The following is a 25398-nucleotide window of genomic DNA, read 5'->3' on the forward strand; positions in this document are numbered from 1 at the left end:
CTCCGGAGGCACAGAGTGAGTGCGGTCGCTAATGAGTGTCATGACTTGTGGGCATCTGTGGGAGTGTAGTCACCTCCGGGCACCTCCTGCGGTCATAGGCAATTTCCCTCAAAGCTAATGAGGCTTGAGCTTCGGGGCCCCTCACCTGCCCGCCCTTCGGAGGCTTTTATACATAATTTTGTTTGATATTTTGTGTCTTAAAGAGAATCACCAAATCGTGGCTCTGCAAGCTTCAGGCCCCTTGTAGACCCAGGGGTGGAAGCCTAGTGTGCAGAGGCCCTGGCCCAGCATTGCCAGAGGCCCAGAGCCCGAGGACACTCCCGCCTGGGGGCTCAGCCTCCCCCGCTGCTGGGAACTCAAACATAAACCCTCCCCGCTGTATGGCGCTTGACAGTTTGCGACAGGAGCTTCACGGTCTCACAACACCCTGTAAAAAAAATGCTCTTGGGGCGCCCGGGTGGCTCCGTCGGTTAAGCGTCCGACTTCGGCTCAGGTCATGATCTCGCAGTTTGTGAGTTCGAGCCCCGCGCTCGAACTCTGTGCGGACAGCTCGGAGCCTGGAGCCTGCTTCGGATTCTGTCTCCGTCTCTGTCTCTCTCTGTCTGTCTCTCTCTCTGTGTGTCTCAAAAATAAATAAACATTAAAAAAGAGAGAGAGAGATGCTCTTGTCACCGTTTATTCGCAGAAGAAGCCAAAGGTCACAGGTTAGGGGCTGTCCTAAGGGCACACAGGAGAGAACGGGCCAGGGCTTGCCCCCCGCAGATCTCAGACTCCAAGCCCCACTCAGTCTCCACCAAACCTTGAGCCCCGTTGGCTAGGAGCTTACGCTGGTGTCTAAACGCATCCCAAGTTTTCCGTGGGTGGATTCGTTAGTGACGGGCTGCTTTGAATTTGACGTCCGCTCCCTGCTGGCCACTGAGCGCGGGGCCACCCTGCACCCCCTTCCCTCTGCCGCTGTGCATTCTGGGCAAACCCATTTTCGTATCAAATCGAACAAAAGCAGCCTCATTCAGGAGGGTAGGTCCACCGGGAGAAACGCAGAGCCAGCAGGGAGAGACAGGGAGGGCCGGGCCAGTGAAGACTGGCCCCTCCTCCTGTGCGAAATGGGGGTGGCGGGGCATCGCCCGACGACACAGGTGAGGACGCCACAAAGCCGTGGGGGTGAAGCAGCCAGCAGGGTGTCCCAGCTGCCAAGTGCACGGTCAGGGTTCACTTGGGTCCTTCCGGAGTCACCTGCCACGTAGGGGACTGTCTACACCTCTGCGTCCACTCAGCCATCAGGGAGAGCTCGTCTCTGGTGCCGTTTGCTCTTCGGGAAGGATGCAGAGCTCTTGGCAGGTGCTGTGGCCCGTCCCCCCAGATCCCCTTCCCTGGTACCCCAGGCTCTCCAGCGCAGCTGCCCGTCCCCCGCCAGGGCTGCCCTCACGACTGCTGTGAGGGTGCCCGCACCACCTTGGCCAGGAGCACGGAGGGGATGCCGAGAAAGGGGCATCCCCCCGGCGAGGGCCGGGCAGCAGGCAGGGCCCCAGGACGGGCACCCGGGAGCTGCCATCGGCGACTTGCTCAGCCGACAATACACAGCACCGCTGTGTATCGGGGGAGGGGGATGGCGGGGGGGGAGGGGATGGCGGGGTGGGGAGGGGGTGGCGGGGTGGGGAGGCTGGGGGCGTGAACTGGCAACCAGAGCTTGGCTTCTCCACCAGGGGCAGGGGCAGGGGCTCTAAGGGATCAAGACACTGGACTCTTGCCTTACCTCCTCGTCCCCTGCCTCCCAGACCGGCTTGACTTGAGCAGTGGGTAGAAGTCTTAGGGAGCAGAGAGGCACAGGGAAGGACCCTGACCATCCACTACCAGTGATGAGTATCTTCAAGCTTAACCTTGCCAGCTACCCTTCGTCTCCTCATTTATAAACTGTTTAATGTTTATTTATCTTTGAGAGAGAGAGAGAGAGAGAGAGAGAGAGAAAACACGCTCGTGTGAGTGGGAGAGGGGCAGAGAGAGAGGGAGACACAGAATCCGAAGCAGGCTCCAGGCTCCGAGCCGTCAGCCCAGAGCCTGACGCGGGGCTCGAACTCACAGGCCGTGAGATCATGACTTGAGCCGAAGTCAGATGCTTAACCGACAGAGCCACCCAGGCGCCCCATCGTGTCCTCATGTATAAAAAGGGTGCTATGCTGAATGTCATGCCTAGTGCCATATTCTGTTGGGGACATCAGAGAAGTGATCAAAGATAAAGCCCCACGGACACTACCGTGATATCAGCATCACAGCAGGAGGGACTGGAGTTAGACACAGAGAAGTGTGTTCATTTGGTGTGTGGTGTGCGTGCGTGCACGTGTGCACGTGTAAAATGTTCCTTCCTACTGGTCGTTAAGGATTAAAACAAGCCAGGCCACCGTCGTTGACAGGCCTTCTGCAAATACCTGAGGTCGTGGAAACTATCAGATCGTCAAAAACAAGGAAGTCTGAGAAACGGGCACGGTCTGTAAGAGGCTAAGGAGACATGATGGCCAAATGAATGTGGCGTCCTGGGACAGAGAAAGGACACGGGGGAAACACTGAACAGGAAGCTGAATAGATTATGTAGATCACATCGTTTACTTAGTGAGAAGGTACCGGCACTGGTCCCTTAGTTGTGACAGATGTGCCGTAGTCATGTAAGATGGGGACACTGGGGGGGGGAGCCTGGGTGTGGGGGAGGTAGGAACCCTCTGAACCCCCTTCATAACTGTTCTGTAAGTCCGGATCTATCCCAAAATAAGAGGTTCACTCAGCGCCCCACCTCCTCATGCTCCCTTCTCCCAGGACAGAGCTGACGGGTTTCTCTATTTCCCGTCTCAGTTTTTATGTGACTTTAACCTGTGTTTGACACGGACACAGTACTGTTGCCCCAAACCTTGCGTCTACGTCTGATTGGTTCCTGACTGTGTAGCAAGGCCACCGGGAGCGGAGGAGGCAGGGCGGCCTGGCGGCTAGGGGTGGGGACCCCGCTGCGTCCCATCGCGGCAGGTGCTTACCACGGGTCTTGCCGAGCAAGCGACCTAACCTGTGAGTGCCAGTCTCATCTGGGCCTCGGTTTTGTGTGGGAAGCTGTAAGGCCCCAGCAGGGGCCCAGCCTGGTGTAGATGTGTGTGAGATGGAGGTTGTGGGCCTCCCTTTATGCACATTGTCCGCTTGTGTGCCCAGGGCCGTGTCTGTGTAATCCCCGAGGCCTGCCCCCCCGACGGGGTCCCGAAGGGCTTGGTCAGAGTTCTCCGGTGGCCACAGGCAGCCCAGCCCCATGCCGGAGAGGCAGCCGAGAAACGCCTTCCCTTGCTGTAAGTCAGCAAGCTGGGTATGTCAGTGGGCACCTGTCTGCTGCCCTGAGCTCCTCCTTCCAGCCTCCTTTCCTTCAGTGGAATGATTCACCCGTCCGTCCGTCCGTCCATCCATCAGTCCGTCCATCTAACCGTCCATCCATCCACTGTTCAGTCGTTTGTTCGCTGGGCACCTTCTCTGTGCCAGATTCTGCCCTGGACCCTGGGAAGCAGCCCTGAACATGCAGGTGAATCCTGACCCTCACGGAGAATGTCTGGGGCAGAGCGGACCATAAACCGGGGACCCCTGAGCACCATAGACTCAAGCAGTCATAACTGCTAAGAGGGGACAGACCAAGCGATGTGAATGAACAGTGCTGGAACACAGAGCAGGTGCCTGGAGGAGGTGACGTTGGAACTAAGCCAGCAGAAGGCCCAGGTGGAGGGAAAACCATATGCAAAGATGGGGGTAAGCCTGGCTTGTCGGAAGGCTGGGAGCGGTACGCGGAGGCTGGCTGGACCCGGGCCACGTAGGGCCTTCCAGACCACGGAAAGAGGTTCTGGTTTTACTTCAAAGGCAGTGGGGAGCCATGGAAATGCGGGGTTTTTTGGAAAAAAATTCTTATGGTAAAACTATACATAAAGCTTATCATTTTTAACCTTTTTTTTTCTTTTTTTAAAATGTTTATTTTTGAGAGAGAGAGAGACAGCATGAGCAGGGGAGGGGCAGAGAGAGATGGAGACACAGAATCTAAAGCAGGCTCCAGGCTGTGAGCTGTCATCACAGAGCCTGACACGGGGCTCAAACTCACAAACCGTGAGCTTGTGCCCTGAGCTGAGGTTGGACACTTAACTGACTGAGCCACCCGGGGACCCCCTGACCTTTTTTTTCAATTGAGGTAGATTGCCGTGTAATAGTATCTTAGTCTCAGGAGTGCGGCAGAGTGACGATTAGACGCTTCACGGAAGCTCACCACCATAAGCATAGTTGCCATTTTTAACCGTTTTTAAGTGGACACGTCAGTGGCATTAATACACTCACACCCTGTGCCACCATTGCCTCCATCAACCCCAGAGCCTTTTCTGTCTCCCCAAACTGACGCTCTGTCCCCATAAACACTGGCTCCCCATACCTTCCCCCCTCCCAGGCCCTGGTACCTACCGATCTTCCTTCTGTCTCCGTGGGCCTGTCTAGCTGCCTTTTGGGAGTGGACTCCCACAGTTCTTGTCCTTTGTGGACTGGCTTATCTCCCTTGGCGTCACGTCGTCCTCAGGGTTCATCCGCATCGTAGCCGGTGTCAGAATTTCCTTCCTTTTCGGGGCTGAATAATATTCCCTGGTAGGGCTAGGCCGCATTTCGATGATCTACTTACCCGTCGATGAACATTTGCGTGGCTCGTACCCCTCAGCTACTGTGAAGAAGGCTGCTGTGGATATGGGCGAGCATGTACCTCCTGGAGACGCTGCAGCCTCTGGTCCTGGGGACCCGCACGCGGAGGTGGGAATGGGGGAATAGGGATGGTGGTGAGCAGGGGCGTGGCCTGAGTTGTTTGCCAGCTTGTTGCTAGCTTTGGAGTTTATTAGAGGAATCAAGTCGGGGACAGAATATGCTCTGGGGACCTGATGCGTTTCCTGGGGCTGCCTTATCGAAGTACCACAAGCTGCGTGGCTTAAAACAACAGAAATTTCCCGGGGCTCCTGGGTGGCTCCGTCGGTTAAGCATCTGGCTTCAGCTCAGGTCATGATCCGTGTGGTTTGTGAGTTCGAGCCCCGCGTCGGGCCCTTTGCTGACAGCTCTGAGCCTGGAGCCTGCTTCGGATTCTATGTTTCCCTCTCTGTCTGCCCCTCCCCCTCTCGTGCTCTCTCTCTCTCTCTCTCTCAAAAATATTAGAGGGGCGCCTGGGTGGCTCAGTCGGTTAAGCGTCCGACTTCAGCTCAGGTCACGATCTCACGGTCTTTGAGTCCGTGAGTTCGAGCCCCACGTCTGATGGCTCAGAGCCTGGAGCCTGCTTCCAATTCTGTGTCTCCCTCTCTCTTTGCCCCTCCCCCGTTCATGCTCTGTCTCTCTCTGTCCCAAAAATAAAATAAAACGTTAAAAAAAAATTTTAAAAAATAAAAATAAAAATAAATAAATATTACAAAAAAAAATTTTTTTAAACCAAAACAGAGATGTCTTGTCTCGAAGTCCCAAGGCCAGAAGTCTGAATTCAGGGTGTCGGCAGAACCGTGGTCCCCTGAAACCCTGGTAGAATCCTTTCTTGTCTCTTCTCAGAGTCGGGACAACCCTTGGCGTTCCTTGGTTCCAGGCTGCAACAACCTCCCCCCCCCCCAGACTCTGCCTCTGTTTTCACGTGGCCTCCACCCTGTGTGCCTGGGTCCAGATTTCCCTCTTCTTATAAGGGCACCAGTCATACTGGATGTGGGCCTGCCTCAGTGACCTCATTTTAATTTTGTTACATCTGCAAAGGCCCCCTTTGCAAATAAGGTCACAGTCATAGGTACCAGAGGTGGGGCCTTTATTATATCTGTCTCTGGGACACAATTCAACCCATAACAGGATTCTTGCTCCCACCCATGCAAAAGGCTTTGTAACCCTGGTGTTGTGACACTTTTTTTTTTTTTTTTTACCCAAGGGGCCCTGGGCCTGAGGCCCAGCCATGCTGTCTGTGTCCCCAAGGCTAGGGCCCACCGGCTCCCAACTTCTGTCTCCTCCCCTCCCCTGTGCACATCCCCAGCACCCTGTCCCTGACGGCCGTGCTCAGCAGAGCGGGGTTGATCTACGGCAGGCCCGGTGTTTAATCTCCCTTCCTTCCCACTGACCCTGCCCGGCCGTCCGGGGCTGCCTCCCTTAGACTTCACTTCCCTTTGATGACAAACAAGTGATTTCTCACTCTCCCATTTATGGTTGTCTTTCCTCCGTAAGGGGCCTGCTCAGCCTGTCCAGTGAGTGATGGCCAGACAAATTTCAAGCGACAAGGAAATGTCCCCAAGGCTTCTCCTCAGTTCCTTGGGAGATTTGGAGGGGAAAGGGCAGAGGCGGCTTCTTCTCCTCTTCTGGGCTGCGGGTGCAGAGGAACTGAGGCAGGGAAGCCGGGGTGGTGCTCAGGACAGTGAGGGCCACCCCATCTGTCCTCTCTCTGTCCTCCTTCTGAGGTCACATGCCCTTTGCTTCATGGAGGGGGGGGGGGATCACCTTGCTCTGGATAGCATGTCCGGGACGGGGAGACCACGGTGGCTACTGATGGACAGAAACCAAGTTTCATATAGGTTAGGGCAGCCATGGGGTGGCAACAGTAGGGTGGGGAGTCTGGAAGCCCAGCGTCTGGCCCCACTGTACTTCTCCTGGAAAGCATCCAGGAAATGGGGCAACATGACCAACCCCCCCCCCCAGTCATTTACATTTGAGAAGAGGCCATTTGTGGGGTGTAGTGGGTAGGAACAACCCTTCCTGCCCAGCCCCTCCCCCTTGCTGTTTCCCAAGGAATCATTGAACTTCCCAGGCGCCTCCCCTCACTGAGCACCCAGTGGGGCGGAGCGCAGGCCCGGGTGTTTCTGAGCATGACCTTGTTGGACACTGTTCCTTGGGAGGCCAGAAAGTGGTTTGCTTCACTCCTCATTGTTTCGCGTGTCTCCTGTGCACATTGACTTCTTTATGTATTTATTGAAAAAGCTATCCTTGTACGTTTTAAATTTCTTTCAATGTTTATTTTTGATAGAGAGAGACAGACAGAGTATGAGTGGGAGACGGGCAGAGAGAGGGGGAGACACAGAATCCGGAGCAGGCTCCAGGCTCCGAGCTGTCAGCACAGAGCCCGATGCGGGGCTCCAACTCACGAACCGCGAGATCATGACCTGAGCTGAAACCAGGAGTCAGACGCTTCACCTCCCGAGCCCCCCGGGCACCCCAGCTATCCTTGCACATTGTAAAACCGGAATCCTGGTTTGAGGCCCCAAGGCCCCAGCATAATGTGATCATCACCTGGCAGAAGGCCCTCAGTGATCCCTTCAAAAGGGGGCAGAGAGATGAAGGGGAAAATGTGGGGAGTGTCAGCAAAGCAGAGACGCAGGGAGCCTGGGACAGGGGTTACCGACTCAGGAGCCAGACAGGCTGGGATTATTAGCTGAGTGACTTTGGGAAGGTCCTTAACCTGTCTCTGTGCCTCAGTTTCTCTAAGTATAAAGTGGGCACAATCATGGCACCTACTTGAGACCAGCTTCTGAGTGTGAGCTGCGACCCCAGCACTCACTGACCCCCTCCTGCGGGGCCCAGTGCAGTGAAAGCCAGCGTCCCTGGATGTCATGAATCTTCACCAGCCCTATGCCCCCAGCGCAAGGTGCCTGCCGGGAAGCCAGGCATCTCCAGGGTGGAAACAAGCCACGCCCCCTGCAGGGTTAGGTGGGGCCACGCCCACCCAGCAGCAGGTCCTTATGCCAGGCAGGGAGGGGTCAGCAGTTCAGAAGGCCAGGCCCACTTCTTGGGTCCTTTCTCTTCGGCCAGTGGCAGGTTTGCGAATGGAGATGCTGGGTTTCTCTCTTCCGGGGTAATTTTCATCGGATTTAGGTGCCTCCTGGCAAGACCGTAAAGAAGAGCAAAGGGAATTTAAAGCGGGGAAGCAGAGTCACTGCACCAGGGAAAGATGCCATAGGGTTGGCACATTGAGAAAGGGCGCTACCCCTGCTTTGGGGACATTTTCCCAACCGCGGTGGGTTTCCCGATCTTTCTTTGCCCCCAGGCGAACACATGCCCACCTGCATAGGCCCCAGTCTGCTGTGGGAACGAACCCTTCTCCCCCTTTCTCTCCCAGCCTCTACCCTCCAGGCCACGTGGCCAACCTCTCTGCCTTCCACCCCCCCCCCCCCCCCCCCCCCCGCCCCGGCCTGCTCTCCATTATCAGATCTGGAGCCGATAAAAGGAGCCCTTATGAGTCGGGTCAATAGATCCAACTTTGGGAGATAAAAGCATGGGGGTTGGGGAACAAAGTGGAGAACGCAAGGCAGAGGAGGCAGGAGTTGGGGCCGGAGGAGGGGAGCCATAGAGTTCTGAAGGCCCCAAAGCGAAATCATGGACAGATTGAAAATCTGCTTTGATGGCCTCTCCGTTTATCTCCCTCGTTAACAGGCGGGTCCATTTGGCAGGGGTGAGGGGAGCGGGGCAGGAGGCTGGCCGCGTTTCAGTTTGATTTCTCGGGGCTTACGATCCATCGTCTCTGCATAAAAAGGGATTAATATCTGGGGCTGAGTATTAACTGAATGTTCAGACACGCGTGCACGCGCACACACACATATGCACACACACACACGCACACACACCGCTATCCCAGGCTGCCAAGTCAGGCGGGCACCGGTCCAAGATCCGTCCCTCGTCCCCAAAACCTCAGGGTAGGCTAGTGCTCCTCCACCCCCGCTTTCACTCCTGCCCCCACCCCACTGCCCTCCAAGCTCCGACAAGAGGCCTCCCTGTCCCCATTTTGTAAATAAAGTACAGGGCGCTCCTGATCCCTTTGGAAGGGATTAAAGTGTCAGGAAGGGGGAGGTAGGCTCCAGGGAGAGGAGGGGGCTGGGCTGCAGTTACCTGCAGGCTGCTCATAACCTTCCAACATCAAAGAGGCCCCAGCAGCCCCTTGTCACCTGCCCCCAATGAGGACAGGGGAAGTTGGAAGCTAGCTTTGTGTCCCTCCCTGCGTTCCCCACACGTTTGCTCCTGGAAGGGACCCCACTGTGGGCCTTGAGTGGGAGGAAGCGGAGAGAAAGGGATGGGTGATTCGGTGAGCCCTCATTATTTGGAGGGGGTGTCTCTCTGTGGTCCACCTGGGCCGTTCTCTCTGGCCTGAACAGACACCAGCATGTCTGGCCCTGTTGCAGAGAGAGGTGGGGTGCCCAGGTGGCGTAGCCCCCCCCCAGGGGGCTTGGATATCGTGGATGGGGGCAGGTGGGAGGCGGGACCTAAACACCCAGGGCTTCTGATCGTCCCTTAACTAGATCAGGGGGAGCTTGGGGGTGCAAGGCAAACAAGGAATCAAGTCACGGCCTTTCCTGGGCTTGGAGAGGGCCTCAGAAGTCCGGCAGCCCCCGAGCCCTCCTCAGCCCAGCACTGCTTACCTCCCCTGGGTAGCGATTGCCTGCTTGATTCTCTGGCTCTCCCCCTAGGCCAATGGTTCCCAAAGTGCGCTCCCTGGACCCATGGCAACGGGGTCTCCTGGGCACTGGTTAGAAATGCAGATTCTCCCTGCTGAACCAGATACTCTGCCGATGGAGCTCAGCATGTCTTTTCCTACCTAACAAGCCCCCCAGGGGATTCAGATGCTGCCCTGGTCCATCAACTCTGCGGGGCCAGGATGGGGGCCCATTTGCTAGGGAAGCAGAGCCCCTGGAACATGGGAAGAGGTTAGAAGATGTGTACAGCCTGTGTGAACAAAGGAAAGGTGTCAGGATGGGTGTGGAGAGAAGGGGAGGAAGTAGGAAGATACGGTTTGTCTGGTGCGGATGTGGTCCTTACACGGGCGTATATCAGCCCGAGCTGCCCTTCCCTCCTCCCGCCGCCCATGCCCCACAGAGGCGAGTCCGCCGGTGGACAGGGGCCACCAATGGGCAAAGCAACTTGGTGTTCCAGGGACTTGCCTGGCCTGACCCAGGTTCCGAACAGCCCTCTGCCAGTCACACCCACCGACAGAGAGATTCCTGCCCCGGAGTCAACTTCGGTGACACACAGGTGTCCCAGGGCCTCTGCTCATCCTGTGCCTCTCTTCCCAGTCACTGTTCAGTGGTGAGCCTTCGAGAACTCGCCATCGGCCACGCTGGGGGTGTTCACACCACGGAAATTTGGCAAACACGACCAACAGGGTTTTCTTATTTTTCCTGGAAAGAGGGTTAATGGTTCAGCGGCCCTCGACTGAGCGCGAGGGAAGACAGGGGAGGGAGGGAACGGTCTGTGTTCCCCCCGGAGGCGAACAGGAGAACGCCCACCTGCCGTTCACTGAAAAGAGGTGCCACGCTGAAAAGAGGAAACCGTCAACTTTGTCCTCGCAGCAGCCCCGTGAGCCAGACGTCCCCATTTCACAGATGGGTTGTGAACAAGCTCAGAGAAGTGATGCGCGTGTCTGAAGCCGCACGAAGGAAGTGGCAGAGGGATGGTTTAGCCTCAGGCTTTTGGGTCCCCCGGAAACCTGCCCTCAGGGACGGGTGAGCCGTGCCTAAACACAAGTGAAGGCAAGCTCAAGTTTTTGTCACACGCTGGTGAGGGCTTTGAGGCGAGGCGACCTTGGGTTCCCTGGCCGGGGCTGCAAGGGTCGACAGTGTCTTTGGGGGTGTCACCAGCAGCTGGCCCCTCGGTCCCTCGGTCCCCAGCCTAGTTGGGAGAAGGGAACTTGGGGGAATAGCAGCCACTTTCTCTGAGATGAGAGGAAGAGAGGTCAGGGCCCAGGCTCTCAGGTCCTGGCTGTCATGCAAATGGATGGTTTCAGTTGAGGCCACTGAGATTTCTCTCAGATGCAGTCACACCTCCTCACCCTGAGCCAGGGAGCCAGTGCTGAGACTCCTTCCCCTGGCATTCCCCCCCCCCTCCACTCCCCTGCTGTCCTGCCTGTCCTATCTCTTTCTCCCAGTGCCTGCCTCTCTGCCCCTGGCCTTGTGACTTAATCTTCTAACTTGCTCCTTCCTGTATGACTTTTCTCCCTGCACCCCACTCTGCCCCTGCACCCCTCACCCAGTACCCCCAAGGCCTTACAGAGATCCTGTCTTTGGCCTACTTCCCCCCCAGGAAATCCCTCCCAGCCCCCACCCCATCCGGTGCCAACCCCACCGCACACCTGGCCCCATCAATGCTCTGGTCCTCATTCATTCGCTAGCTCTGTGAGAATTTACCGGGTCTTTACCCTGAGCTGGCACAACACTGGGGTACCGAGTCGAAAAGCAGATAGCCCCAGGCCCTCTGGGGCTTGGCAGGGGGTGGGAGTGAGCGGGGAGAGGAAGAAGAGGAGGCGGAGAAGGAGGAGGGGGGCGGCGGGGAGCGGGGAGCGGAAGAAGCAGAGGCAGGAGGAGAGGAATGGCACCTTGGCTCCTGGCTCCGAGTGGAGGTGCAGATGTTGGCCCGGTCGCTGTGCTCCTCCGGCTGCCGTGTTGTGTTTGGAAAGTGATGAATTTCAGCACCAGCTAATTAGTCTCTAATTAGCAAGTGGAGTGTAAACAATCACAACAGATGGGGGAGAAAAGGCATTAGCAATAATGACCCTTCTTCTGGGGTGCAGCTCAGAGAGGCACTTCCCTGAAGGTGCTGGAGGGCAGGCCGGGGGCGGGGCCGGGCGGTCCCTGCTGGTGACAGGCGCCCCCGGGGGTCTGAGGGGTCTGCAGAGAAGGTGCTGGCTGCTGGCCGCTGCGGTGGGCAGGTCTATGGCACCGATGCCTCTGTAGCAGCGTGAGCCCCCGTGGCACCCCGAGACGTGGGTTTGGAAATGGACAGAGGCTCCTGTGGACGTGTTGATGTTCGAGAGTGTTGATTCAGAGCCGGGCGTGGCCCTTAGAGGCTCGTGTCCAGGGACTTGGGGTTTCCTAGACCTTTTACACTCTTGCTGGGGACACAAACCTGTGTCGTTGGCCACTGCCCAGTGACCAGACAGACTGCCAGATGTGCTCGCCTGCTCTAGGGATGTCATCCGTCCGGGCTCGGCAAACTGCCCCTGAAGCCAGGCCAAGCCGCCGTGCCAATGAGCGCAAGTTGGCCCCGGGGGCCCGAAGCGTGCCCTGGCCGTGCACCTGCCTGCGTCCGAGGATGCAGGGCTGGGGAAACTGAGGCTCTGGGCTGGGGCGCGGTGGCTGGCACAGCCCCGTGAGCACTGCCAGCTGCAAGGGACGCTGACAGAGGACTTCTCTGTGCCTTGCTTGGCCGAGCATAGCTCTACCTGCATCCGGTTGGACCCCAGGGTTACCCCGAGGGCTGGAGGGAGCCGTGGGCTCGGAGAGAGGTGAGAACAAGGTGGGACATCCAGGGAGATGGCAAGAAGGACACAGACAGGACTTGCGAGGGGAGAAGGGGCCCTTCGATGTGTGTTCTCCTCTTTATTAAGTGCCTTTATCAACTGCCTGTGTGGGCAAGCTTCGGTGGAGAGTTAACTGGTCTCCCCCTGCCCCTTGGGGAGCCCGGGGCTGAAGACAGACCGTCTGCCCCTCCCCTCTCCCCCCCGCCCACCGGGGCTGCAACAATGGTGAGAAATAGTCCTCTTCCTCCTTCTCTGAAACGTGACAGAGCCCAGCCTCAGGCTCCATCTCTGATGGGACAAGAGAGAGCCCCCTGCCCTCTCTTTCCCTGCAAAAACCGTCCTCTCCGTGGCTGCCGCTAGGGGCCTAAGTAACAGGCTTGCTGCCTCCCAGCCTGGCAGTAAGCGTTGGTAAGAAGGGCAGTTTCACTGGCAACGTTCTCACAGCCCTGGCAACTTGTTGGCTGAACTGCTCGCATCCGTCCTGGCTCCTGGAGGAAGCAGCTCTGAAGGACGGCCTCCTGCCCCCGGAGCCGGATTCTTGGGGCTTCGAGACAGCCAAGGCCTCTCTTTGTGGCCTGGGCCTCGCGCCTGGAGATGTCATTGGTTGTCGCTCAGGCCGGGCACAGTGTGGTGATGTTCATTCAGCCAACACGTGTCGAGGGCCTGCAAGACGGTGGGCACGTGATCAGGCCCTGGAGTATGGCCACGGGCAGATGTGGGCCCCGTGCACATCTAGACGGGGGTTCTCAACCGCGGCACCACTGACATCTGAGCTGGGTCCTTCTTTGGGCGGGGGGGTGGGGGGGGTCCCTCCCGTGCAGTGTGGAACCTATGCAGCATCCCCCGACCTTGACCCTCTGGATACCAACAGGACACCCCCGCCAGTTGTGACAGCCAAAAATATCCGCAGACATTGCCAGGTGTCCCCTGGGGGGTGGGACCTTGGTTGAGAACCACCCGGTCTGGAGAGAGACACAAATGCATAAAGAGATCATCATAATGCCACACAGTGCTGGTAACAGTATGGAGCTAGAGACGTGCACCTGGCCTGCTGTGGGGCTGGGACAGCAGTGCCCAGGGGAGGTGGGCGGGGAGGAGTCCATCAGTGGCTTGAAGGAGCAAAGACCCAGGGGTAAGGCTGTGTGTTGTGGTAGGAAACTGTAAGTCGTTGAGTTCTTTCACTTAACCAGTATTTCCAGAACACCCACCATGTGTCTGGCGTGACCAAAAGGGCCTGGTATTCCTTGTGAAGGAGTATTTTATCCTACATGTGGTGGGAACCATTGAAGGAAGCACATGAAGCAGGAAGCACATGGTTAGAAATCCCTTTATTAAGTAGATCAAGCTAATGACTGATGGCCAGGAGGCCGGTAAGGGCTCGGCAGACGAAACCTAGATCAGAGATGAAAGGAGATGGCACAGGGTGGCTTGCAATCTAAGGAGTGTCTGGGTGAGTGATGCGATGGGGCACAGGGAGGAGAGGAAAGCGAAGATGGCCGCCATTGCTTCTGGCTCGGGCGCCTGGATGCACAATGCTACTACCTGTACTAGAGCATTCGAATGCCCTACACGCTTGTAGACACCCGAGTTCAGCTTTGGATATTTGAAACATTTGAGCCTGGAGGTCATCAAAATACAGCTGATTCATCTGGGCAGGGGATCAGAGTTAAAGGTCTGAACGGCACCAGCATCCAAGCAAATGGCTGCCGCCGGAAGAGAAAACCTGGGTGTTTTCAACCTAGGGAAAAGGAGGGAATGGCAAAGATCAGAGCAGAGACCTGGGAACTCCCAACACTGGCAGAGCCCGAGGAAGAAGAAGAGCAAAGCAGGGAGGCAGGGAAGCAAGAGGACAACTAGAAGGCCGTTAGACGCCCAGGTTTGCAGAGTTTCAGGGAAGGAGTGGCCGCATGGCCAGATGCGGCAGGCAGGTCCAGTGAGGCTCCGGGGGTGGTGAGGAGGGCGAATCTGATGCCCCTGATCGGAGAAGACGGATGGGGCTACATTTTCCCACAGGTTGTCAGCCAGAAGCTTTACTGGAGTCACAAGGGGTATCGCCATTTCCACTGGCACTTGACCAAGATGGTTCCGTTCTGAAAACTAACATGGCGTCATGACGTTTGCAAAGACTCTGACAGAGAAGGGGTTCGAGGAAGCTGGGCGAAAACAGGGCTGTGACACAGAGTGAAAGGCGGGCAGATGGTGGTGCCATTTTTGCACCACTGTTCCCATCCTTCCAACAGTATAGGCCCCGCCCCTGCCCCACCCCACAGCCCCTCCCCCAGTTTACCGGGTTATGGGTATTCCCCGGATGCTGGAGACGAGAGTATGGACACCAGAGAGGAAACGGGAAGCTGGAGCAGGGCATAACGAGACTTATTTCCACCTTCTCTTCAAGTGTTGGTCCAAGCGAGGATGTGACACCATGGAAGGGTGGTTCTGTCCACCTCTACATACCAGGCAGACAGCAATGGGTCCAGTATTGAGGAAGCAACTCTCCTACCCCCTTGTTTCCAACTGTATGAGTTTCTTACGGCTGCCGTGAAAAATTACCACACGTTTGCTGGCTTGAACCAACAGAAATGTATTGCCTCCGAGTTCTGGAGCCAGAGTCCAAAAGCAAAGTTGGTTCCTTCTGGAGGTTCTGAGGGATAACCTGTTCCATGCCTCTCCTGGCTTCTGGTGGTTGTCGGCGATCTTTAATGTTCCTCGGCTCGTAGGCCTGTTACTCTGACCTCTGCCTCTGTCTTCACGTGGCCTTCTTTCTTGTGTGCCTCTCTGTGTCTTCACGTGGTCTTACAAGGACACCGGCCATTAGATTTAGGGCCCACCGTAATCCAGTATAGCCTCATCTTAACTTATTATATCTGCAAAGACCCTGTTTCTGAAGTGAGGTCACATTCTGAGGTTCTAGGCGGACATGAATTTGGTGGGGGACAAGCCTTCCCAAGGCCAGCTTCCTACCCTGCCTGACTTCACCTAGATGTTGGCACCTCCATTTTCAGACAAGAAAATTGAGGCATGGAGGGGATGGAGTGGATATTCTAGAGTCTTCCAGCTCAGAGATGTGGAGGCTGACCCAAGTGAAACCTGTAGGCGTCCCAGCCCCGTCTCCCGTCTGCCACGCCTCAGCAGCTTCCGTCCTCCCCACTCCTCGAGCCCTAGAGCTAAACCACTTCCTGTCTCCAGAATCATCTCTCTGGACAGGGCAATGTTTGCTCTCCATCACTGAAAGGAGAGTTAAGTCCCCAAAAGGAGATAGTTACAGAAGGCTCAAGGGGACGAAATTGTGTAAGAGGACTCAAGAAGGAGGAGGGACATAGGGAGCAAGGCCCAGGAGAGCCACCCGAGGGAGCTGCAGAGGTTGGGGAGAGTTACAGGGACCCCCCAGGAAGGCACAGGTGCAGGGGGCCGGGCTTCTCCGGTGGCTCCCTCCACCTGTGCCTGGGTGCAAAGGGGACCGGAGGCACTGATTGGTCCATGAGTTATCTGGGCCTGGGCATGGCCAGAGGGGCTCTCCTCTCACCCAGAAATAAAAGCTTCGACCTTGAGGGGGATGAATGTGTGCGTGGGTGAGCCACGGAGAGATTGATCTGCCTCTCCCGTGGTGCGTGACGGCTCTGCAGGGTCCGAGAGTCAGCAGAGGGTGGGAGAGGGATGAGGCTGGGAGGGCTCAGCCAGAGAGGGACGAGGAGCAGAAACGCAGAGCCAGGGGACACTGAGTCCCCTGCCGGCCCCGGGGACTCTTCCCAGGAGCAGTGGGCGTGCTGACATATGTGCCCCCAGCCAGGGGGCTGCTGGGGACGTGGTCGCCGCAGCCCTGCCCTCCGTGAGGGCTGATGCTGGGGCGCACCCTCCCGACTCTTAAGCTGTCTTGGGGGAACACAGTTCAGGCAGCCGTCCCTGTTTACTTGGGACTTAAGAAGCCGGTAGGTCTCCTTGGAACGAGAGCCTGGGCCGTGGACTTGGCCAGACATGGGTGTGAATCCCTCCTCCGCTGCTCACTCCTGTGTGATCTTGGGCAGATCCCAGCCTCACTGCACTGCTCCTTCCCCATCTGTGAGAGGGGCAATAATGACCTTGAAGGGTGACTGCGTCGATTTGGTGAGATGTGCGTCCAGAGCTCCTGGGACGACCTTGCATGACGCAAGCACCTAGTTCTTCCTCTGTGCCGTGCGTGCGTGACTGTGAAGGGGCCGGGGTCCCCAGAGCCGCCGAGGCTGGAGGCGGGCTCCACAGAGGCCACACAGCTCCCTCCCCATTGCTCCCCCTTCTAACCCCAGGCTCTACTCCCCTTTTCCAGCCCTGGGTTCTAGTCCTGGACGTCCAGCAGGCCACCACATGCCCAAAACAGGAGTTAGGGTCTTTCCACCAAACTGGCTTCTACTCCAGCATTCGGGTCTCAGGAAGCGGCACCATCACCGCTGACCTTTGCCTTCCCAGGTCCCCCTGCTTCCCTCTACGTGTGCTGCCGGCCCCAGGGACCAAGCTAAACCCCCTCTTCTGTCCTCCACATCCCCTCTGTCTGGGCAGGAAGAATTTCCCCCGAAAGAAAGCCAGGTCAGCCAAGTAGACATTTCCCCCCGGAGATCATCTCTCCCTGGACTCATAACCAGCAGCCCCCAGCTAGACTCTGGCATCCTCTCTCACCTCCTTCCTCCCACGCCCCCTGCACCGCCAGAGGCACAGAGAGAACTACAGTCCTGTCCCTGTCGCTCCAGTGGCTTCCCACTGCCCTCGGGAGAAAGTCTGGATCCGTGGCTCAGTCACACGGCCGGTGCCGAGCCCGCATATTTCCCTCTCGCTCTGTCTCCCTCTCCTCTCCTCCTCTCCTCCCGGGCTACAGACACAAGGGCCCCCTTCCGGTTCTGACATGAACGGGCCAGGCTGCCTGTCCCTTTACACTCTGGCACACCTGCTCTCGCTCTTGCCAGACTTCAGTCTTGGCTGGCATGTCACTTTTGGGGAGGTCCCTCCTTTGTGTTCTGTGTACCCACCCCCTCCACACCTTGCTTTTGAGAATCTTTGCTCTTGCAGTCCCTGGGTTAACACCTGTATTTCTTGCTGGAGTCTAAGCTTCGTAAGCATGGTCTTGCTCCCCCTTTGCGTCCCACCGCAGCCGGTGCGGAGCTGACGGTCCAGTGCCTCCGGATTAATCAACAAGCAAATGACTCACGTGATGCCTCCTTCCTCCCTGGAGCTCCCTGACTGCCCACCCAGTCCTCGGGGCGGCCCCCCCACCCCACCCTGTGCCTCGTGCCTGCTGTGCCTGGTTCTCGCGTCTGCAGGTGCCACGCTCCCTAACGCCTCACATCATTAGTCATCACTGCCCTTGTGAATCCTGTCTCTCCAGCCAGCCTGCGGCGCCTTGAAGGGCCTGCCCATAGTCAGTGTTCACTGAGCGGGAGAGGTCCGCAAGAGGAGTCATGACCTTGAGCCTGTGCTGAGAAGGTGGGGATCCTTCCTCCATCCCCACCAAGGGTCATGCAGCACCATCGCTGTCCTCCGGGAAACTGGGAACAAATGGGCGAGAGTTGGGAGAGCAGCCGGGGCCACTCTGACGCCCGAGGGAGCCCCCAGGGTGCACGCGCGCGCACACACACACACACACACACACACACACACGTGCACACACACGTGCACACACACGCAGAATCTCCAGCATCGCTCCACCGCCCTCTGGGCGACAGCTAACTCCTTGGCACGGTGTAGAAGCCCTTCATGCTCAGGGACCCTGACCCCCACCGTTCATTCATTCAAGAGCCAGCAATTGTCTCGTTTTCTTCTGGCCGCCGTTCTGTGAGGCAAGTGCTGTTATCCCACGTCACTGTCCTCAAGTGAGGAAACCAGCTCACAGGGACTAAATGATTTGCCCAAGGTCGTGCAGCTCCTCAGTGGAGAAGCCAGAGCTTAAATCCAAGGTCATCCCACACAGGCCTGCTCCGTGGCCGCTGTGCCAGCCAGCCCCGTCTCCCGCCTCACTGCCCGCACCGCCCGCACCCTCTCTCGCCATCGTCCCCGTGTCCACATCGAGGCACACAAAGTTCCTGGAAGCCGTCGTTCTTCTTTCGTTTCCTGGCTGTGGCACAAATGCACGCCCCCGCCTGGCACGCGGCCTGCTCTCCCTTCAGAGTGCTGCTGGGGGCCCCTGGCCGGAGGGTCCTTCGTGGCCCCGGCACCTGCACCAGAGGCCTGATGTGTCACGGGCCTCACTCTGTTGCATCTGGTGGCCCATCCACCCCCCACGTGCGTCAGGGCAACTGGAGGGCAGAGGCTTTCTTCTCGCTCACCGTGACGTCTCCTGGCACGTAGTAGGTGTTTGCACGGCGTCTGTTGAAGGAGCGAATGGAGCTTGAGCGAGCACATGGGCGCACGAGCGAAACGCACACGTCGCATTTTGACTGAGGCCGAGAGCCCTTGCGTGAGCTGGGCGCCAGAGGCAGCAAAAGGCTCTAGGGAGGTGGTGAGGGCGGTGGGGCCAGGGAAAGCTGGCATGGGGGGGCAGCGAGTGCTGAGGTGCAGAGGAAGGGGCTGAGGGGAGACGGGGGGAGACGGTGGAGGGTCAGGAGGCCCGGCCACCCCACACGCTGCCTCCTGTCCCCCCCTCCCCCTGCTCCCCGCTCTGAAAGCACCTTTCCCGCTCTTTCCCTCGCTCCATCTTGCCTTCTCATTCATCCTTTTGACGATCTTGCATGGGGCTATTTTGGACCACATGTTTTATCCCTTGTCACCAGCCAAGCGGCCCTATTATATTAATTTATTGTCCTTTCCGGTAACTTGAAGCCTTCCTGTAAACCCCTCCTTTCCCTTGCTGGGTTTGCCCATTGCCAAACCACAGCTCCCAGCTTGCCCTCCTGCTCCCCGAGGCCAGGCGTGGCTGGGCAGTGAGCAGAGGCCTCCTGGGGCCCTCGTGGCCTCAGCCCTTCAAGGGCAGCTTCTGGGGACCACCGCCTCCTCCTATCAGTTCCCGCCTGGGATCATCCTCTCTTGGGTCTCACCCTACTGGTGACAAGACCCTCGCTCCTCCTGATTTCTGGCCTCAGATGCCATCTCTCACTGACTCATGAGCTCCCTGGGGAGAGACGGGCAAAGATGAGGCTGGTCATGACCTACAGGGAAACTGAGGCCCGGAGAACTAGCCGGGCTCACCCAGGGTCACACAGGTCCCAGGGAAAGTGAGTCTCTTGATAGCCCCCGCCATGTGCTGGGTGTCGTGGCCTGTCCCCCGCTGGAGACCTGGCCCTGCCCTTTTCCCTGTGACCCTAGACCAGCCCACACCCACGGGAACTCTGTGCTCACCATGGCAGATGAGACTCTTGTCCCTGCCTCGAGATTTGTGCGTGACAGCGGAGGGCCGAAAGATGGCTCCGTCACCGTTCCAAACCTACTTTGCGTGTTCCAGTAGAAGGCACGTGAACTTTGGAGATGGACGGCCCTGAACGCAAACCCCAGGGCCCACACTGGCCGTCGCCATAGCCAAAGCTAAAACACTTCGCGTCTTGCCGTCTCCGTTTTTCTATCTGTGCAATGGGAGTCATACCTACCTGGGCTTGGGGGCCACACGCAGAGAGCGCAGAGACACTGGCCCTCATAACCACCGACAGAGGCTGGCCCCGGGGGTGTGGGGCCCTGGCTGGGGGTCCCTTCTCCAGCCAAGCCGGAAGGGAGAGGACGGTAAGTGTGTGACTCCCAGATCACCCTCTCTGGATGAGAGGGAAAAGTAGCAGGTCCACAAGGAACATCTTATCCGCTTTCTGAGCCCGTGAAAGCGAAACATGCCATCTGCCGCCGTGTGCCAATCACCAGGGAAAGGGCAAGGGCTTCGGTTCTGGGAAGGAGAGGAGACCAGACTCACGTGCGTGAGTGGGCCGTGGAGGGGGTCAGCTGCTCTCCTTCCCAGAAAGGCTTGGCTTCCGGTGAGCAAATTGGAAATAGCCACGTGGGGCCATCAATCACGACGGCACCTCCTGCCAACATGCCAATCCTGGCACGCGGGGCATCGTCTGTCATCATTAGCTGAGCTCGGCCCTGCGACACAGTGGCTGGCACGACGTTGCTGTGGGGCCAGGGAGGGCACGCTGAGGCCTGCATGGAAGTGACCAGAGAGAAGGGGACGTGACAGGTCCGGGGCAGGGCAGGTTAGGAGTCAGAACAGAGCCTCTGGAAACAAGATGATTCTTTAATCCATTGCTTCATTTAAAAAAAAAAAAAAATTAATGTTTATTTTTGAGAGAAACAGACAGAGTGCAGGTGGGGAGGGGCAGAGAGAGAGGGAGACGCAGAATCCAAAGCAGAGCCCGAAGCGGGGCTCGACCCCACGAGCCGTGAGATCATGACCTGAGCCGGAGTAGGTGTGCCTTTATTCCTTCATTTAGCATCGAGCGTCCAGTCCGTGCACAAAGCCAGGTTAGGGACTGAAGGCACCGTGGGGGCCCTCATGAGATGTGTCCTCGAACAGCTTCCAGGCCAGCGGAGTGCTCAGTCATGTGGCAGGTGCCACAGCAGTTACTGATATGACCACGGATGTGGCTCAGCGAGCACAAAGCGGGGGGCTGGCTTCTGCTGCGGGAAGGGGCATCCGTGAAACCTTCAGAGAGGATGTGCTTTGCTCCAGGCTGGCTTTTTTGAGGGGTGGGCGTTGGTGGGGGGGCATGTGAGTTGCCCCGGGGCGGTCCGTGCACAGTGCCACCAGCTAGGGCGGCTTAACAACAGAAACGTCTTGTCTCTGGGGCACCTGGGTGACTCCATCAGTTAAGTGTCTGACATGGGCTCAGGTCACGAGTTCGAGCCCCACGTCGGGCTCTGTGCTGACAACTCGGAGCCTGGAGCCTTCTTCGGATTCTGTGTCTCCTCCTCTCTCTGTCCCTCCCCTGTTTGTGCTCTGCCTTATTTCACAACAGGGACACCATCCCCCACGCGGCAGGGGATACAGCAAGGGTCCATGGGGAACATTTGAAGGCACCCTGGCCTCCCTCCGTCCAGAGCGGCAGCTCGGGTTCTCTTGGGGAAAAGAGGCTCTCCTAGCATCAGCCGGTCCACCCCAGGAAAGCCTAGGTGTGTCAGCTAGATGTGGAATAGCACAGAGGACATCTGTTAAGCCCTCGGGCCCATTTTATAGAAGGGGAAAATGAGGCCGCGAGCTATCAAGTGAGACAGAGTGACCTGGGGTCAGAAAAGCTGGGATCAAGTCCTCCCTTAAACTCCTCTGCCTCAGTTTCCCCATGGGCCAACCAGAGGGGTTAGACTAGGTGAGTTCCACAAATGCTTCTTACTCGAGATACTTGGAGCTTGTGGGAGGCCACGGCAGCCAGGGTTTTGCCTGGTGGCCAGACCTCGTACCTGGAAGGCGTGGGGCCCAGTGTCAGGAACACAAACCCCGTGTCCGTGTGAACCGTGGCGCCATGGATATGCTCTTGCTTAAACCTGGCCCGTCTCGTTGGTGTGAATCCTGCCTCCGTCTCTCTCGCTTGCTTCCCAGCATGCTCTGCCAGGCCCAGGCTCCTCTGGAGAGGCCTGGGAGCCCCATTCGCTGTGGGGGACACGGTGACAATCAGGGGAAGCCAGGGGTGCCGCTGGCCGGTGAGGAAACCGCCTGACCTCCCAGGTGGACACCTGGCAGAGGATCAACATCGGGGCACCAATACCATCACGTCCCCTGCAGCCTTTGGTTCGGCCACGATAAGGCACAAAAGATGAGCTGTAGGTTTCCAGAGCAGGCTCCCTCTGCTTCCCCAAACAGCACTGCTGGGTGCTGCCCGGAAAAAGCCACCTGCCACCAGGGCACGTGAGCCCAGCAGCCAGGCCAGGGCAAGACAGGTAGGGGCAGGGGGTGGGGGATGGGGGGGTCGGACAGCCAGTCATTGAACCTCATGCCCCTTGAGCTGTGCCCGCCTCCTGCCTTCCCCATCCTCAGAGTTCACGCCCTGGGCCACCCTCTGATGGCCCTGATCTATGGGATTAGCAAGGAAAGGAGATCCTAGCGTCCACCTACATCTGAACCCAGGCCACCTCCCGGTCACCGACCTTAACAGTGGCTCCGTTCGGCCTGCCTGCGTGGGATGCTTAGTAGCCCACCCCCAGGGCGACGCTGTGTGGCGGGAAGAACAGGATGGGCAATGCTAACGGAGGCCGCGTGTGGCCAGCACTCGGCCAGACCTTGAGTTCCTGGTTGTTAGACTCTGTCACAGTGGATCCTACAGAAACCCCGGGCAGGGCAGGTGTGGCGGGACCCCTCCTGTCGTGCAAAGGAGCAAAGGACAGCTCAGAAAACGGTGGTGCTGCCTCGGTGCCCAGCAGTTTGTAAGTGCAGAGATGGGGCCCACCCTCCATCATCCACCTGCCAAGCCAGATCTTCTGGCCCTCATTCCAGGTGGCCTGTCAGCTTGGGCAGTGGCCGCAGAAGGGTCTTCACGCGCGGCTAGCACAGGCTTCTATCCCTGTGCTCCCGAGACTGCTTGCAAGCCCAGCCCTGCCCTCCATATCCCAGAGAGGACCCCGCAGCTGACCGGGGACGTGCCCCTGAGCATCACAGCAGATGAGAGGAGGAGGGAGCGAGGGGAGGAGCCAGGTGACTTCTGGGGACAGGAAGGAGCACGTGGAACTTCTTCAATAGTCTCCCTCCTAATCAGCAGCTGGGGCCGGGGAGACAGAAGGCAGAGTGGGAGTCCTGGAGGGGGGATAAGCCGAAGGGCGGGGGGCCAGGGAAAGACCTTTCATACCAGATTGCCTTTGGCTCGTTTTTAATTGGGATCAGACCGACTCTCGTACCATAAAATCAACCTCTTAAAAGTGAACAGTCCGATTGCATTGAGAACTTTCGCAGTGGTTACAGTCACCGCCTCTGCTTAATTCCAAAATACCTGCATCGCCCCAAAAGGAGACCCCGCGCTCATTCAGGCTCCCAACCGCCTGCTGGCCACCAGTCTCTGCCCCGTCTGTGGATTTCCCTGTTCTGGGTTGTGTCCTATACATGGAATCACACAACGTACAACCACATTTTACTGTTGTGATGGGAGCCCCTGTGCTCTCGGCCCCAAAGCCCCTCCTCCGGGGAAATCTCCAGGCCCTGCTCAGAGGAAGCTGCCTCGGTGGGCCTCCCCCAAGTGGCTCCAAGGCGGCTAATGTGGAGCCTCCAGGGGAGCAGCTGCCCCTCATCTGAGGGGCCTGTGTTACCACTCACCCCGTGCAGTTTGGAGGAGAGAAACCGCTTCTCTCGGAGACAAGGGCCACTGCAGACCCAAGCAGATCCAGATCCCTTTCTAAGAGAATCCTGGGGGCTCAGTCGGCTAAACGTCCGACTGCTGCTCAGGTCATGATCTTGCCGTCTGTGAGTTCGAGCCCCGCGTCGGGCTCTGTGCTGACGGCTCAGAGCCTGGAGCCTATTTCAGATTCTGTGTCTCCCTCTTTCTCTCTGCCCTTCCCCTGCTTGCACTCTGTGTCTCTTTCTCTCTCAAAAATAAATAAACATTTAAAACATGACTGTGTTTTAAGAAAGAGATAATGATAAAACAAGGCAGAGTGACTGTGGTACCCACACTAGGGACAGCAAGGGCTTGGTGTCTGCCAGGTCCCCGGGGGCTTTCTGCTAACGACTGCCGGGAAAGGGGCAAGGTAGACTTCGGGGCTGGAGCTGAGCTCAGTGTCCGGGGGTGGACGAGGGCCTGTCTCCCTCCAGATTTGGGCTATGGGCCCAGAGAGGGGTGTGTGTGTGTGTGTGTGTGTGTGTGTGTGTGTGTGTGTGTGTGTGTATGTTGGGGGGGTGGGTGACAGCAGGAAAGGAGGGTGGCACGTGGGCCTGCTGGAGGGACCCGGGTGGGCAGGTGCGTGCAGGCCTCTGTGTATAACACAGCTTGTCGGTCGCTTGGGGTCTGTATCTGCCAAGCAGCCCAGAGAGCCGCGTGGTATTATTATTTATGATGGAGCTCAGAGGTACCTGCCAGGGACTGGAAATGGGCTGGGCACCACGCAGCGTGGACGGCAAATTGAACTCCAATTTTCTGCTCCACGGTCTTCGTTACACGCCGCAAAGCGCCGGGACACGCGGGTCACCAGCCTGATGAGTGTGTGTGCTTCTTCGGCGGGCGGGCTCCATGTCTCGGCCTCTGCGTGGAGGCAGCAGACTCGCCACTCTGGTTTTCCCTCCACGCCCCCCGCACCTGCCACGGGGGCCCGGCGTCGGACTCCTCTCCCGTGGCCCGAACACCACGTCGACCTGAGCGGCCATCAGAGGCCTCGCGGGTTCGAAACCCGGCCCTGACTCCGGGGGTGACCTTGCTCCGCTCACCTCTGGGCTTTGCTGAGGGAAATAAAAGGATGGTAATGATGTCTCCCCAAAGTGGTCGGGGGCTAAGTGAGAAAACACGGGGGGCTGGTGGGGATGAGGTCTTCACCGAACATCCTATTTTCCCTTCTCCCTGGGCTGAGCGGTCCCACACTGATGTCAGGGAATGGAATGGAATGGAATGGAATGGAATGGAATGGAATGGAATGGAATGGAGGAGATGGGAGGGGAGGGAAAGGGAGGGGAAGGGAGGGGAAGGGAAGGGAAGAAGGAAGGGAAGAAGGAAGGGAAGGGAAGGGAAGGGAGGGGAAGGGAAGGGAAGGGAAGGGAGGGAAGGGAAGGGAAGGGAAGGGGGGGCCACTGAAATTGGGTCGGATGCCGAGGCCCAGGGGGAGCCCCCATCATGCTGCCATGCGCCTGAGCTCTCTGGTGTGTATTAGGACGTCGATGCCAGTGCTAAGTCAGACCCCTCTTCTGTCTTCCGTCCCCTTCTGTCCTCGCTTCCTCAGACACAGTGGACAGTCTCCTTTAGGTGATGGCCTTTCTCAAGAGTGGGAAACAGGAGGCAAGGAGAGGCATGGTACCCAGAGCTTGGGACCACTTGTCCGCTGCCCTGGCACAGGCCTCGGTTCCCTGTGTCTGGTGGTGCCATCGTGGGGTACTGGGGACCCGCAGGCTGTACGTTCTTGAAAATATCTGTACCTTGGCTTCTCGGGGCCGGTGGGATGTTTCTCCCTCTCTAGAGCTTAGAGACGGGCTGATGGTGGTACCCACGTGCTGGAGAGAGCTCACCTGAGGAATCTGTAAGACGGTCCCCTGGGGAGCGCCAGATGCCGGTGGAACGAGTCTCCGT

At 58.0% G+C, this 25398-nt stretch overlaps 1 protein-coding gene and 1 long non-coding RNA gene across 3 annotated transcripts in view; one reads left to right on the top strand and one right to left on the bottom strand.

Moving 5' to 3' along the window:
• Positions 1-25398, top strand: part of SDK2 (sidekick cell adhesion molecule 2) — a 264995-nt gene that overhangs the window by 91562 nt on the left and 148035 nt on the right. The gene's annotated exons all lie outside the window — the stretch shown is intronic.
• On the bottom strand, positions 677-4779 carry LOC109277003 (uncharacterized). Its single transcript, XR_002084936.2, has 3 exons — positions 4459-4779; positions 1754-1930; positions 677-1309 (listed from the first exon to the last, which is right to left on the bottom strand). It is a non-coding gene; the product is annotated as an uncharacterized LOC109277003 (long non-coding RNA).

Source organism: Panthera pardus, unplaced genomic scaffold (genome assembly GCF_024362965.1).
Source record: "Panthera pardus isolate Hobbes unplaced genomic scaffold, ASM2436296v1 HiC_scaffold_3, whole genome shotgun sequence".
NCBI classification, from domain to species: Eukaryota; Metazoa; Chordata; class Mammalia; order Carnivora; family Felidae; genus Panthera; species Panthera pardus.